At 39.9% G+C, this 15,676-nt stretch overlaps 1 protein-coding gene and 1 pseudogene across 2 annotated transcripts in view; one reads left to right on the top strand and one right to left on the bottom strand.

Annotated features, from left to right (window-relative positions):
• Positions 1–15,676, bottom strand: part of SAMD13 (sterile alpha motif domain containing 13) — a 63,744-nt gene that overhangs the window by 33,636 nt on the left and 14,432 nt on the right. The window lies entirely within an intron of this gene.
• On the top strand, positions 7,630–8,306 carry LOC102756537 (annotated as a pseudogene).

Below are 15,676 nucleotides of genomic sequence, written 5' to 3'. Positions count from 1 at the left end.
AATAATAAATAGATTCTTTTGAAAGTCCTTGCTAAACTGTCGTTGTGAACTTCCTATTGCAGTAGAGCTTCTCCGCTGAGGGGTAAGGGGCTTGGTGGTGGGGAGATAAACTGCTTCCTGTTGAAAAGCGAAGAAGGACAAAAAGACCAACTGATGAAAAAGAGAGTAAGATTAAGTGAATGTAAAAAACTGATATTGAATACTTGTAATTTATACAGATATAAATATACATGTAAAATACCTAGAATTGTTTTCAAAATTTAGTAAAAATTCTAACATGGATCTAAGTATGGCCAAACATAGATCAATGATAAGAGTATCAAGTACCAAGGTTTATGATTAATTCAAAATCTGTGCATCTGAAATCCACCAAAAAACACTATAATTCCATTTGTTCAATAAAAGCTTATTTATGTGTTCTTTGAATATATGTGTATTTTGTGAATGTACCACATATTTGTGTATATTCTTGAATACATGTGAATATATGTGTACACTATTGTGTGACTATCTATACTAATAAAAGGGTAATATGCTAATTAGACTGGGAGACCTTCCGGACATTCTTCTGGACAAAGCCATTGTGGTGGGGCCAAGGTAGAGGCAGTTAGAGGCCAAGAGGGGAGGGCAGCTATGGGTGATAAGGCTGGTGGGGGGCGGGGCTGTTGGGGAGATTGCGAGAGGGATGTCTGACTGCCGGTTTAGGCCCATTCCACAGGGATGGGTCCTAAACTGGCAGTAGGACATCCCCTGAGAGGTCCCAGATTGGAAAGGGTGCAGGCTGGGCTGAGGAACACCCCCTCCCCCGTGCATGAATTTCATGCACCGGGCCACTAGTCTATATATATAAAAGCCTAAGCAACCATTATGACCGAATGACTGGGACAACTGGAATGACTGGTCGACCAGTCGCTATGATGCACACTGACCACCAGGGAGCAGATGCTCCATGCAGGAGCTGCCCCCGGTGGTCAGTGCGTTCCCATAGCCAATCTCCCGCGGTTCCTCCCCCTGGTTGGCCAGCCCCCTGATAGGCCTTGATCTCTGGCCAGGCCAAGGGACCCCCCCAGGCACAAATTCGTGCACCAGGCCTCTAGTGTGTATATATGTAGATAGATAGATACAAGAGTATTTGTACAAAAACTGTCTAGAAGAATATATTCCCAACTATTAAGATGGTTCCCTCTTAGTCATTTATTTTTTAATTTAATAAGCACTCATGAATCCACCAGGCAAAATGAATGCTAGAATCTTGCCAATAACTAACCCAACCCCACTCCCCTGACCCAAAATCATCCTCATCCTCAATCTTATACTCATTTAACCCTCCTCTTGATGTACGTGTGCAAGGTTCTCTTGGCTATATACCTGTGCAATATGGTAGCAACCAATCACATGTGGGTATTAAACATTCAAAATCTGACTGAGGAACTGAATTTTTAATTTTATTTAATTTGAATTAGTTTCAATTTAAGAAATTTAACTGGTACAAAATATGTTTCTGTTAAAAGCAACTTCATTGTTTTGGTGTGACATTTCACTTTAAATGTTGCATCACTTAGGATACTATTGTTAAATTGAAGTTCTCTTATCAGATGCCTGTGTCCTATTTAGCATTACACATATATACATGGCCAACCTAGTTGGTGTCAACAGATTGATTCAGTTTAAATGAATTTTCCTATGTACCCATGTAACATTATAATGTGTTTGATGCAAACAGCACAAGTTATAAGGATCTCTGTATGTTGTAATTGGAAATTAAGTTGAAATTCTTCCTATTTTAAATATAATAAAATGTTTTAGTTTAAATAAGTTTAAACAAATTTTAAGATTTTAAAAAAGAGGTATATTCCTGATGGAGAATCAAAAGGTGATGCACTAGAAATTAGCACTAACAATAAAGAGAGAAGAAGAGTGAGTGAAAGCATATTGGAAATTTCATGAAGAATAGCAACTGCAATTTGTTGGAGCAGAACAAAAGGGAAAAAAGCTGTATGTTGTGTAAAAAATGGTAAAGAAAACAATGGAAAATATTGAGAGACATTTCCAGCATATATAGTGAATTTTGGTAACTTTTTTTCTCAACAATCAAAAAGGAACTGATGAAGTCAAATTGCATGCAATAAAAATTTAATGCCCCATGAAACATTCTGAAGTGGTTTTTAAAGAATCCAAGCTTACAAATTTGTCCAGCTATAAACAGATTGGGTTTTGGCATAAAAAAGAAAATAGTTTTTTGATGGATATGTGGTTACATTCAGATTTGTTACAATATTATGAGGAAAGACCAAAAAGGTACTTCACAAAAAAATGAAAGGTTCTTTCATCAAACCGCAAAAAAATTGTGTGAAGAATATAAGATTTACTTAACATTAATAAATATCAATTGATTTTCAAAATTTGAAAAACACAATTCCTTTTCTTTAGTTTTAAATGAATACTACAGCATAAAAGACTCTGCCCAAATAACTTGGAGTGTGCTTTGTCTCAAAAGACTCCCAAATTTATGAAGAAATTATGTCAATTTATGGCCTGAAAAATCAAACTCATAGTTTAAATATTTTCAAATCTTTTACATCTAAAAGGAACTTCAGCTAGATTGGCAAAAATTAAATTCTATACCAATGGATGGAATTTCAGCCACATTAGGTAAAAAATAAAATCTGGACTTAATGTAATTTTATGAGACTGACGCGCTACCTACTCCCCTATGGGAGAATCGAGCCCACAACCAAGGTACATGCCCTTGACCAAAATAGAACCCAGGATCATTCAGTCTGCATGGCCCTCTATCCAATGAGCCAGACTGGTTAAGACCTATGATAATAATATTAACACATGAATCGGTATATTTAATTTGGATAGGAGTAGTTTCAAAACTGATAATGCTTTTGCTTCAAAGTCAAATCAGATAGTCTATAAAAGAAGAAACAGTTGTGTCAATGTGTATGCATATATTAAAAGAAAATAACATTTTGGTACTTGATTCCTTTATTGGAATTTTTAAGTATGCTTGGAATTATTGGGGTATGTGATTCTACTTTTTCAATTAATTTTATTAAGTCTGATATAGATAAAAAAACCGCTAATAAAAAAATTATAACCAAGTTGAGAAATACTTTAAGTATAAAATATACAATGTATTTAGAAAATTTAGTACAGAAATGTAAACTGTTTTATTAATAATACTAGAGGCCCAATGCATGAAATTCGTACAAGGGGTTCGGCCCTCGCAGCCCTGGCTTCATCCGGAAAGTCATCCCGGATGGCCGTTCTGCTGTTTGGTCTAGTTAGCTCTTTATTATAAAGGATACTATGTTGGTTACATGTTAAAATGACATTTTGGATATTTTGAGTCAAATGTAAAATATATTAATTTCATCTGTTTAAATATGACCACTAGATAATTTTAAATTACATATGTGGCTCAAGTGTTATTTCTATTTAGCAGCACTAGTATGTATCCAGAAATAAAATGGTTAAGTTACAAAATATTTGATTTTTTAATACTTGAAGATAATATGAAATTTTTTCCCAAAGTTGTTGTACCAACAACTCTCATCACCACTATATCCTATAAATCCATATCCCAATGATTGGTATAGTCAAATACTAAAATTTTTGCCAAGTGAATGGGCATATTACTGTAATACTGATATTTTCTTGGTCAATAAAGATATTGAACACCTCTTCATATGTTAATTGGTCATATTATTTCCCCTTCTGTGGAATGTTTGCTCATATTTTGGTAACTTTTCTTTTTTTGAAACATAATTTATTATTTTTTAATTACAGTTGACATACAATATCATATTAGTTTCAGATGTACACCCCAGTGATTAGACATTATATAAGTCATTAAGTGACCTAGTACCCATTAGACTCCATACATAGCTATTAGGATATTACTGACTATATACTAGAAGCCCGGTGCACGAAATTTGTGCACAGTGTGGGGGCGGGGAGGGGAGGACCCCTCAGCCTGGCCTGCACCCTCTCAAATCTGGGACCCCTCGCAATCCGGGACTGCTGGCTCTTAACTGCTCACCTGCCTGCCTGCCTGATTGCCCCTAACTGCTCCCCTGCCAGCCTGATTGCCCCTAACCGCCTCTGCCTTGGACCCTGACACAGTGGCATTGTCCGGGAGGAGGACTGGATGACTGGAAGATGTTGGGTTGACTCAGTCTAATTAGCACATTACCCTTTTATTAGTATGGATTCCCTTTGCTGTACTATATATCCCCATGACTATTCTGTCACAACCAATGTGTACTTCTTAATCCCTTCACCCTTTTCATCCAATCCTCCAACTCCCTTCCATCCGCCGACCATCAACATGTTCTCTGTATCTATGAATCTGTTTCTGCTCTGTTTCTTTGTTTGTTTTGTTTTTTAGACTCAATTGTTGATAGATACGTATTTATTGCCATCTTATGGTTCATATATTTTCCTTCTTCTCCTTCTTCTTCTTCATGAAGACCCTTTAACACTTCATGTAATACTGATTTGGTTGTGATAAATTCTTTAGCGTTTTACATGTCCTTATATTCCAAATGATAGCTTTGCTGGGTAGATTAATCTTGATTTTAGGTCCTTGATTTTCATCACTTTGAGTACTTTTTGCCAGTCCCCTCTGTCCTGCAAAGTTCCTGTTGAGAAATCAGCTGACAGTCTTATGGGAGCTCCCTTGTGGGTAACTAACTACTTTTCTCTTGCTGCTTTTACATTTCTCTTTATCTATAACCTTTGGCATTTTCATTATGATATGTTTTGATATGGGACTCTTTGGGTTAATCTTGTTTTGGATTCTGCACTTCCTGGACTTGTATATCTATTTCCTTCACCAAGTTAGGAAAGTTTTGTCATTATTTTTCAAATAGGTTTTCAATCTCTTGCTTCCCTCTTCTCTTTCTGCCAACTCTTTGATGTGAATGTTGGTATGCTTGAAGATGTCCCAGAGGCTCCTTACACTATTCTAATGTTTTTGAGTTCTTTTTGCTCTTCTGTTTGGATGTTTTTCTTCCTTATATTTGAAATTGCTCATTTGATTCTCAGCCTCATCTACTCTACTATTGATTCCCTATAAATTCTTCATTTCAGTTAGTATATCCTTCATTTCTGACTTTTTAAAATGGTTTTCATGTCTTTTTTATGCTGTTGAGGTTCTCACTAAGTTCATTGAGCATCCTTATAACCAGTGTTTTAAACTTAGCATTTAGTAGATTGCTTGTCTCCATTTTGTTTAGGTCTTTTCTGGAGTTTTCTTCTGTTCTTTCATTTGGTACATGTTTTTCTTTGTCTTCTCATTTTGGCAGCCTCCTTGTGTTTGTTTCTATGTATTAAGTAAACCTGCTATATCTACCAGGCTTGGTAGAGTGCCATTATAAAGAATTTTTTCTGTAGGATCCAGTGGCACAGATTCCCCAATCACTCAGATTGGGTACTCGAGGTGTGCTCCCCACTACCGATGTGAGCTGTACAGCCTCCTATTGTAGTTGAGCCTGATTTACTATTGGCACATCAATGGGAGAGATAAACTCCGGGCCAATCATCTGCAAGGACTGGCTGCAACCACCAACCACAGAGGGCCCCACCACAGAACAGGACTTACTTCAGCCAGGTTCTGGTGCTGATATAGTCTGCCCCTTAAATGTGTCCCGGGGGAGGTGGTTTGGTAGTGCTAAAATATGATCAGAAGCTGTTCACTGGGTATGCTGACTCTGGGGCCTCCCTGGAGGTTCAAGTCAAGGTCAGCTACCACCTATGTTCCATCCAGGGCATCTCATCATGAGCTACAAAGTGATCTGCAAATAGCTGCTATTTGTGCTGGGCCTGGAGGTGCTGAGACTAGGCCAAGCTACAAACCACAGGCAGCTGTGGCTAGTGCTGGGCCTTGGCCTACTTAGCAGGAGATATGAGGCACTCTGAGGCCAGATACTGCTTTTTTGGGAGATTTTAGGAAAGTCTGAAGTGTGAGTCAAGACAGGCTATTACTATGGAAAAGCCACTGGAAACAGCTTGGGTGGGTGGGTGGCCCTGCAAGTCTGGTGGGGGCAAACTGTGATAGCTTAGTTAATGGAGAGTCAGATATGGCGCCTGTCTGCCAGCTCTGTGGGGAGGACTCATCAAATGAATAATGACCTCTGCCAGTACTTTTGTCTGAGAGAAAGCTGCCTCACACATAACTCTCACCCTCATGCCAGGCAATTCAGTTCTTCCCTTTATGTCTCTGGCACCTTTTGTGCTGTGATCCCAGTACTGAAGCTAAAAGGGAGTGAGTCAAAGTAAGTCCATGTGAGGGCCCTTTAAGAAGAACTACCTGGGACTCCAGTAGCCTTCCATCTCAGCCCCAATTCCCGATGGTTTTTACAGCCAGAAGTTATGGGTACTTCTCTTCCCAACACTGGAATCCTGGACTTGGGGGTCTGGTATGAGGCTGGGACTCTCTTGCTCCTCAGGTGGAATCTCCGCAGCTGAGATATCCCTCCTGATTTTTATCCAACACATGTGGGTGTGGGACCAGCCAATTCTGTGTCTTTACCCCTCCTACCAGTCTCAACCTGGCTTCTTCATTTTCATTATTTTTATTTTGTTAATCCTCACCCAAGGATATTTTTCCATTAATTTTTAGAGAGAGTGGAAGGGAGAGATAGAGAGAAACATCGATGTGAGAGCGACACATTGATTGGTTTATAGGTACCCTTCACCCAATTTCTTAGGGGTTAATAATTTAAACATAACCATTATACAACTAACAAAATTTGTAATATATTTTTCTTATAATCTCTTTAATGTTATTTAATCCAATTATTTTTATTTTGCTAATCCTCACCCAAGGATATTTTTCCATTAATTTTTAGAGAGAGTGGAAGGGAGAGATAGAGAGAAACATCGATATGAGAGAGACACATTGATTGGTTGCCTCCTGCAGGCACCCTGACCAGGGCGAGGGCACCTGCGGGCCAACGCTCTATCCCCGTGGTCGGCAAACTGCGGCTCGCGAGCCACATACGGCTCTTTGGCCTCTTGAGTGTGGCGCTTCCTAAGCCTTAGGAGTACCCTAATTAAGTTAATAACAATGTACCTACCTATATAGTTTAAGTTTAAAAAATTTGGCTCTCAAAAGAAATTTCAGTCGTTGTACTGTTGATATTTGTCTCTGTTGACTAATGAGTTTGCCGACCACTGCTCTATCCACAGCCAAATTGGCTAAGGCTGTAGCTTCTTCTTTAAATCTCTAGCTGTAGGACTTCTATTCAGCTAGATTTCAGGTGGTTCTGAGTGCTGATGGTTCTGTAGTTTAGTTGTAATTCTGATATGGCTGCGGGAGGATGCGAGTACTGAGTTTACCTACGCTACCATCTTGACAAAAGTTTTGTCACTTTTTAAATGTAATTTTTCTGTTTGTGCTTTTCCTATCAACTTTTTTGTTTTTTACTGAAAACCCTGAACTAAAATTAAGTGTCAAGGTAGTATTTATCCTGTCACAGTCATTTAGTTAACTTTGCCAAATTGAAGGCTGGAAGCATAAGTTCCAAAAATCTTTTTCCCTTTCTTACAACAATGACATAAGAGCTGATCCACAGCTTTGCAGGAGGAGCCACCAGCCAGGGCTGCATCGGAACCATGTTTCACAACTAGTATGACAATGATGTCACTGTTTGGAGCCCTCAGGGCAGGATTCATCAAATTGAATATGCCATGGAAGCTGTCAAACAAGGTTCAGCCACAGTTGGTCTGAAATCAAAAACCCATGCAGTACTGGTTGCATTGAAGAGAGCACAGTCAGAGCTTGCAGCTCATCAGAAAAAAATTCTCCATGTCGACAACCATATTGGTATTTCAATTGCGGGACTTACTGCTGATGCTAGACTGCTATGCAATTTTATGCGCCAGGAGTGTTTGGATTCCAGATGTGTATTTGACAGACCTCTTCCTGTGTCTCGTCTTGTATCTCTAATTGGAAGCAAGACCCAGATACCAACACAAAGATATGGCCAAAGACCATATGGTGTTGGACTGCTTATTGCTGGTTATGATGATATGGGCCGTCATATTTTCCAAACCTGTCCGTCAGCTATTTTGACTGCAGAACTATGTCCATTGGAGCCCGTTCTCAATCAGCTCGTACTTACTTGGAGAGACATATGTCTGAGTTTATGGAGTGCAATTTGAATTAACTGGTTAAGCATGGTCTGCGTGCTTTAAGAGAGACACTTCCTGCAGAACAAGATCTAACTACAAAGAATGTTTCCATTGGAATTGTTGGTAAAGACTTGGAGTTTATGATTTATGTCTCATAGATTTCTTTATAATGTAATATTGCGTATTTTCTTTTTTCTTCCTCTCTTAAGCCTGCTCAACCTGCTGATGAACCTGCAGAAAAGGCTGATGAACCAACGGAGCATTAAGTGATAATCCCCCAGTCCATATGTGTATAAGCAAATGCGTAAGAATGCAGGAACAAGTACTGATGACAATATTCTATACTTTGAACCAAATGGTGCAGTGGTGGAATGGTATGTTTTAGGAATCAGTCCAGATGTGAGGTTTCAAATTGCAAGCAGCTTCACTGAAACCATATAATGGGATGCTTTTTTTTTTTTTCTGGAGAGGGTCTATATAATCATTTTCTAGAAAGTACAGTTGCCTTTACTAATGTTTTTATATGAAGAACTCAGTATCTTTCTGGTTTTAAATACAACTGTGAAATAAAATTGTTTCATAAGTTGGTAAAAAAAAACCAAAAAACAATGGCATAAGAACCCATGGTCTGTCTGGCACTAGAAGATACCTGTCCCAACATTTAGCCAGACTCCATCCAGTTTATGAATTGAGTGAGGATAGTTATAAGACAAAGTTGTTTGAAAGGAAAAAAAAGTCATCCTGGGGCCCTAGCTGGTTTGGCTCAGTGGATAGAGCAACAGCCTATGGAACAAAGGATCCCAGGTTTGATTTGAGTCAAGAGCACATACTTGGGTTGCAAACTCCTTCCAGCCTGGGCCCTGGTCAGGGCGCATGTAGGAGGCAACCAATCAATGTGTTTCTCCACATCAGTATTTCACTCTGTCTTTCCCTCTCTTCCACTCTCGCTAAAAATCAATGGAAAAATATCCTCAGGTAAGGATTTAAAAAAAAAAAGGTCTCTCTTGTGGTCATAAGAGCTGGGTTCAAACCTCAGCTTTGCCACTTTCTCATGTGAACTTCAGTCACTTTTCTGAGCCCCAGTTGTTTGCTTGAAAAAAGACTGCAATAATATTTACCATAGCTTATGTTGCAAGGATTAAATGAAGTAACATTTGTGAAGACAATTAGCAGTGTGGTTCACAGTAGGTGCTCTGGTGCTTTATGAATTGGACTATAAAGACTGTCACTGCTATATCACTTTACAGTCTCAAGTGTCTTCTTTTCATCCTCACAACAATCCTCCACTCCTATTTTAAATCAAGAGAGCCAAGTCAGAGGGAAATTTAATTATCTGCCTAATAATTATTCTTCTGCTAGTTAACAAAAACCAGGTCAAGCCCAACTGCACAACCTGACTGGACTCTGTCCATTGCTTTCCAAAGCCATGCTTAATTTCTCCCTGGTGTCCAAATCTGGGCTGGAATTTTTGTTTCTGTCAGGTCCCAGTCCCTCTGCCAGAGACTGGACTCCCTTGGACGCCAGGTATTTGACGGAGAAGCCATGAGGAGTTGTGGGTATATGAGAGTCTTTAGTGTAGCCCAAGTAGCCATTGCTATGGCAGGCACTATTAGACAAAGCAGTTCTTCACAGTAAAGTGCCATAGAATAGCCGTACACCGGCTGGGTAACAATACAGCTTTCCTACAAATTAGTTGTAGCCTCCAACATAGGAGCTGTACTGCCTCACTAAGCAGCCGCCTCCAAGCGAGCTGCCTGCTGGTCAGTAGCACACTTTAATACTAACTTAGACAAAGAGGCTTCTTTCCAAACAGTGACCCCACTGTTTTGGGTTGTAGAAGGGCACGCTTGCACAGTGCACATACAGTACGATAGCTGTGTCCTTGCTTCTTGCACCTGCATATAGCAACTTAGCCTTGAGCACTCCTGATTATGATTCCTATGCTCAGAGTGGCCTGGAACATTCAGTGCACTCTAGACAGGGTCCCCACGCTTTCTTTCCTAAAGGAAGATGAATTTCCCTTCTCAACTAATGAATTGGCTAGATTTTTTAAAAATCAGACTTATAACTGAAAAGTTGCAAGAGTAGTGCAAAAAGCCCTGCCAAAACCGGTTTGGCTCAGTGGATAGAGCGTCAGCCTGCGGACTGAAGGGTCCCAGGTTCGATTCTGGTCAGGGGCATGTACCTGGGTTGCGGGCACATCTCCAGCAGGAGATGTGCAGGAGGCGGCTGATCGATGTTTCTCTCTCATCGATGTTTCTAACTCTCTATCCCTCTCCCTTCCGCGCTGTAAAAAATCAATAAAATATCTATATTTTTAAAAATCCCATATACCATCACCCATAATCCTTCAAATATTTACATTTCATCACATTTGCTTTATTCTTCCTCTCTTTGCTATCCCTTCCCTTTCTATATTAAGCAAGAGGCAGAAAAAGAAAGGCAGAGGAAGCTCCACACTGAAATTCATGGTCTTTTAAGAGTCTTAAGCAGAAATGACAAATATAAATATATTAACTAGTCCTGATACCTAAAACCACCCTGTTACACATTTTTCATGCTGAGCTCAGCCTAGAGCAGTGGTTCTCAACTGGGTTGATTCTGTCCCCAGGAGACAATTGGCCATGTCTGGAGACATTTTTTATTGTCATGATCAGAGAAGGTGCAGTACTAGCATCCTATGGGGGGAGACCAGGACACTGCTAAACATCCCACAATGCACAGGGTACACCCCCACCAACCCCAGCTAAGAATGACTTGACCCAAAATGTCAATAGTGCATAAGTTGAGCCCTAGCCAGTTTGGCACAGTGGATAGAGTGTCAACCCATGGACTGAAGGGTCCAGGGTTCAATTCCAGTCAAAGAACATGTACCTCAGTTGCAGTCTCAGTCCCTGGCCCTGGTCGGAGCTCACGTGGGAGGCAACTAATTGATGTGTCTCTCTCACAGCGATGTTTCTCTCTCTCTGTCTCTCCCCTCCCTCCACGCTCTCTAAAAATCAATGGAAAAATATCCTTGGGTGAGGATTAACAGCAACAACAAAAATAGTGCATAAGTTGAAAAACCTTGAGCTATCCTAGTTCAGTGGTTCTCAGAACATCAGCATCAACATCACCAGAGAACAAGTAAGAAATGCAAATTCCTGGGCGCACCAGAGGCCTAGTGAATTAGAAACTCTGGAGGTGGGGCCAGCAATCTAGATTTTAATACTCCTTCCAAGTGATGCAAACTGAAGTTTGAGAAATAACTGGCCTAGTGTACTTAGTACAGACATTAAAATATTCTGCACTTTCAAGAAATATACCATTTTGGAAAGGGAAGTCCTATCTTTGCTAAGTTATGGTTATATTATTAGACTGGAGGCCCAGCGCGCACGAAATTGTGCATGGTTAGGGTCCTTAGGCCTAGCCTGGCCTCGCATGGCCTCTGCTGTCCTGCAACACTATGTGAAGCTCCCAGCCCCTGGACGCTCTGCAATGCTCGCGGCCCCTCGACTGCTCTGCGAGGCTCCTCCCGCCCTGCCATGCTCCACAAAACTTGTCCTGCTCCACCACTTCTCCGAGAGGCTCCTCCCGCCCCGCCATGCTCTGCAAAATTCCCCCCGCCCGTCACTGCTCCAGGACCCCGGACTGACTTCCACAGCGGGTGGCCAGGACCCAGGACAGCAGTTCAGACCACTTGCCAGTCCCCACCCACCAGAGCCTGCTGCGTGTGCAGCCTGGCGTTTGGTCATCCGTTTGGTTGTTTTGGATGTTACGGACCTTGGCTCTTTATATATATAGATGTTTGCATCCATCTACAAATCTTGAAAACAAACAAAAAAAGGGCTTCTACAGCTGCACGCTTGTAGTAAAAGTGACTGAGAGCACCTCTGACAACCTAGTCACTGCAGTGCAGACGAAAGCACTTGGGCTTCAGAGCCAGCCTTCATCTGAAACCCAGTCCCACCACTTAACTTACAGGCTGTGAAATCTTAGAAGGCCCTTAACCTCCTGGAGCTTTGATTTCCTCAGCTATAAAATGGGAATAACAACACGTACCTCAAAATAGAATTAACAAGGCTTACACAAAGTGCTAGCTAGACACATAGAAGGGACTCCATAAATAGTAGCCTTGTAAAACTGAAGCTCTGATCAGGAGCATGTGGCCAGTGAGTAAGGTCTATTATACTAGGCTTCTTTGGAAATGACCCTTTGTAACAACAGTACATTCCCCAGTAAGCAACTATATTTTCCATACCTAGAAAGCAAATTGGAAGCAACTGTAAGCCCCAATTTTGGTAGATCTCAGAAATAGCATTAAGACTATGTTTTTTATAAAAAAAAAAAAAAAAGACTATGTTTTAAGCCTTTGGGGATTCTGCAATATAATCTTACTCTGCTCTGTCCCATAGGTTAACCACTAACCACTTGTTGCTATATAAATTAACTGGAACTTCTATTTGTCTAGAATGGAGTAACAGGGCCCAGATCTACCCTTCTCCCTAAAACAACTAAAAAATAGACAAAATATATGAAAGAATGACACTCAAGGCATTGGGCATAAGCATAAAAAATAGTGCTCTCTGAGGGATGGGTAACAAGCAAGGTAAACTGTATCCAGTTACTACCTGGAAAATGATTTTAGGCTGTGCACAGGGTGGGGTCCTAGAAAAAGAAGAGCTACACAGAGAGAACTCTGGACATCTGAAGTTCTCAAGTACTTAGAGTAATGATTATCACATATAAGTGAAACTCACTGAGGCTAGAGAAAGAACCACTCAAAAAAAGTAGAGCAATCCTTGGAGATCATGCAGGGATGGGAATAGTGTCTGTTTTCATCTGCCAGAGAGAAAAACCTCATAATTCAGAAGCATTGGCTAGAGTGCAAAGGTGAGTCTTACCTCGATGAAAGGGAAAAATACCCTTAGCCTAAACCAGGGGTGGACAAACTTTTTGACTCGAGGGCCACAATGGGTTCTTAAACTGGACCGGAGGGACAGAACAAAAGCATGGATGGAGTGTTTGTGTGAACTAATATAAATTCAAAGTAAACATCATTACATAAAAGGGTACGGTCTTTTTTTTTTTTTTTTTTTTAGTTATATTCATTTCAAACGGGCCAGATCTGGCCCGCGGGCCGTAGTTTGCCCACGGCTGGCCTAAACCATTCTTCTTCTTTTTTTTAATCCTCACCTGAGGATATGTTTCCCATTTATTTTAGAGATAGGAAGGGAGGGAGGGACAGAGGAGAAAGAGAGGAGAGAGAGGGGAAAAAGAGAGAGGAGAGAGAGAGGGGAAAGAGAGAGGGAGAGAGAGATTGAGAGATCAACCAGTTGCCTCCTGACCAGGATTGAACCTGCAACCTGGGTATGTGCCCTGACCAGTAATCAAATCCTCTACCCTTCAGTGTACAGGACGGCACTCCAACCAACTGATCCACACCAACCAGGACAGTCTAAACAATTCTTAAAAGCAAGACTTAACAGGATCAAATTACCTGTTTCCTAGTAACATAAGCACATCCCAGGACAAAGATCAAGAATATTTATAGAAATACAAAATATCCAGCACTCAACAAGGTAAAATTCACAATATTGATATTCAATAAAAAATACCAGGCATGCCACCACTATGGAAAACAGTATGGAGCCTACTCAAAAAATTAAAAAATTACTACTCATATGACCCAGCAATTCCAATTCTAGGTATTTATCCAAATAAAATACAAACACTAATTTGAAAATATATGCACCCATATGTTCATTGCAGCATTATTTACAATAACCAAAATTTGGAAGCTACCTAGGTATCCATCAACAGATGACTGGATAAAGAAGATGTGGTATATATTTATATATAATGAAATATTAGCAATAAAAGGGAATGAAATCTTGCAATTTGTGACAACATGGATAGATCTAGAGGGTATTATGCTAAATGAAATAAGTCAGAAGAAGACGAATACCATATGATTTCACTTATATATGGAATGTAAAACAACAACAAAAAAAACAAGACAGATTCATTGAAACAGAACAAACTGGATCAGCTGCCTCCTACATACCACACACTAGGGGCCAAGCCCACAACCCAGGCATGTGCCCCTAACCAGAATCGAACCGGGGACCCTTTAGTCTGCAGACCAACATCATGAGAGAATTACTGATAGGCTGCCTCCTGCACGCCCCACACTGGGGATCGAGCCTACAACCCAAGCATGTGCCCCAACGGGAATCGAACCATGACCTCCTGGTTTGTAGGTCAATGCTTAACCACTGAGCCATGCCAGCTGGGTAGAAACGAATACACTATTGATGCCAACTGTAATTTAGTATAGTTTTAATAACAAAAATTACCAGGCATGCAAAGAAGCAGAGAAATGCAACCCATAAAGAGAAGAAAAAGCAATCAACTGAAACTGAGTGAGAAATGACAGAATCTGTAGACAAGTAGATTAACACATGTATTACGTATACATTTCATTTATTCAGAAGCTAGAGGGAAGACTGAATATGTTAAGTAGAGACATGGAAGATATGTAAAAAGATTCAAGTTGAACTCTAGAGGTGGAAACTACATTGTCTGAAGTGAAAAATATATTGGGTGGGATTAACAAGAGATTATTCAGTTCAGAAAAAAATATATTAGTGAACTTGAAGGCAAAGCAATAGAAACTATCCAAAATGAAACACAGAGATAAAAGACAAAAAAAATTAATTGGCATTAGTGAATTGTGGGACAATATTGAGTGATCAAATATACCTATAATTGGAGTCCCCAAAGGAGACGTGGTGGGAAACCAAAATAAAAATTGAAAAATGGTTAAAAACTTTTCAAATTTGATGAAAACTAAGCCTACAGATAAAAACAAACAAACAGATTTTAAGCACCAGAAGCATGAAGAAAACTACACCAAGTCTCATAATTAAATTGCTTAAAAATCAATGATAAAGAATAAAAGTAGCCGAAACCGGTTTGGCTCGGTGGATAGAGCGTTGGCCTGCAGACTGAGGGGTCCCAGGTTCAATTTCGGTCAAGGGCGTATGCCTGGGTTGCGGACACATCCCCAGTGGGGAGTGTGCAGGAGGCAGCTGATCGATGTTTCTCTCTCATCGATGTTTCTAACTCTCTATCTTTCTCCCTTCCTCTCTGTAAAAAATCAATAAAATATATTTAAAAAAAAAGAATAAAAGTAAAAGCAGACACAAAATGACATACAGAAAAATAAAGATTTTAAAAAGATTAAATGTTTTCTCTGAAGATCAGGAACAAAAGTAGGATGTCTAATCTCACTACTTCCATTCAACTTTTTATTGGAGGTCCTATTCAGTGCAATAAGGTAGGAAAAAGAAATAAAAGGCATCCACATCGGGAAGGAAATAGTAAAACTGTCTTTTCTCAGAAGACATAATTGTTTATGTTAGATACCAAAAATCAACTAGAAGTAATAAGTGAGTTTAACAATGTTGTGGGATACAGGTAGATATAAAAGAATCAATTGCATTTCTAGATAGCAGCAAACAATAAAAAAATTTAAATTTAAAAA

The sequence above is a fragment of the Myotis davidii genome, unplaced genomic scaffold (genome assembly GCF_000327345.1).
Source record: "Myotis davidii unplaced genomic scaffold, ASM32734v1 scaffold162, whole genome shotgun sequence".
Lineage (NCBI taxonomy): Eukaryota > Metazoa > Chordata > Mammalia > Chiroptera > Vespertilionidae > Myotis > Myotis davidii.
The sequence above is the reverse complement of the archived record's forward strand: the minus strand, read 5'-3'. Positions and strand labels throughout refer to the sequence as shown.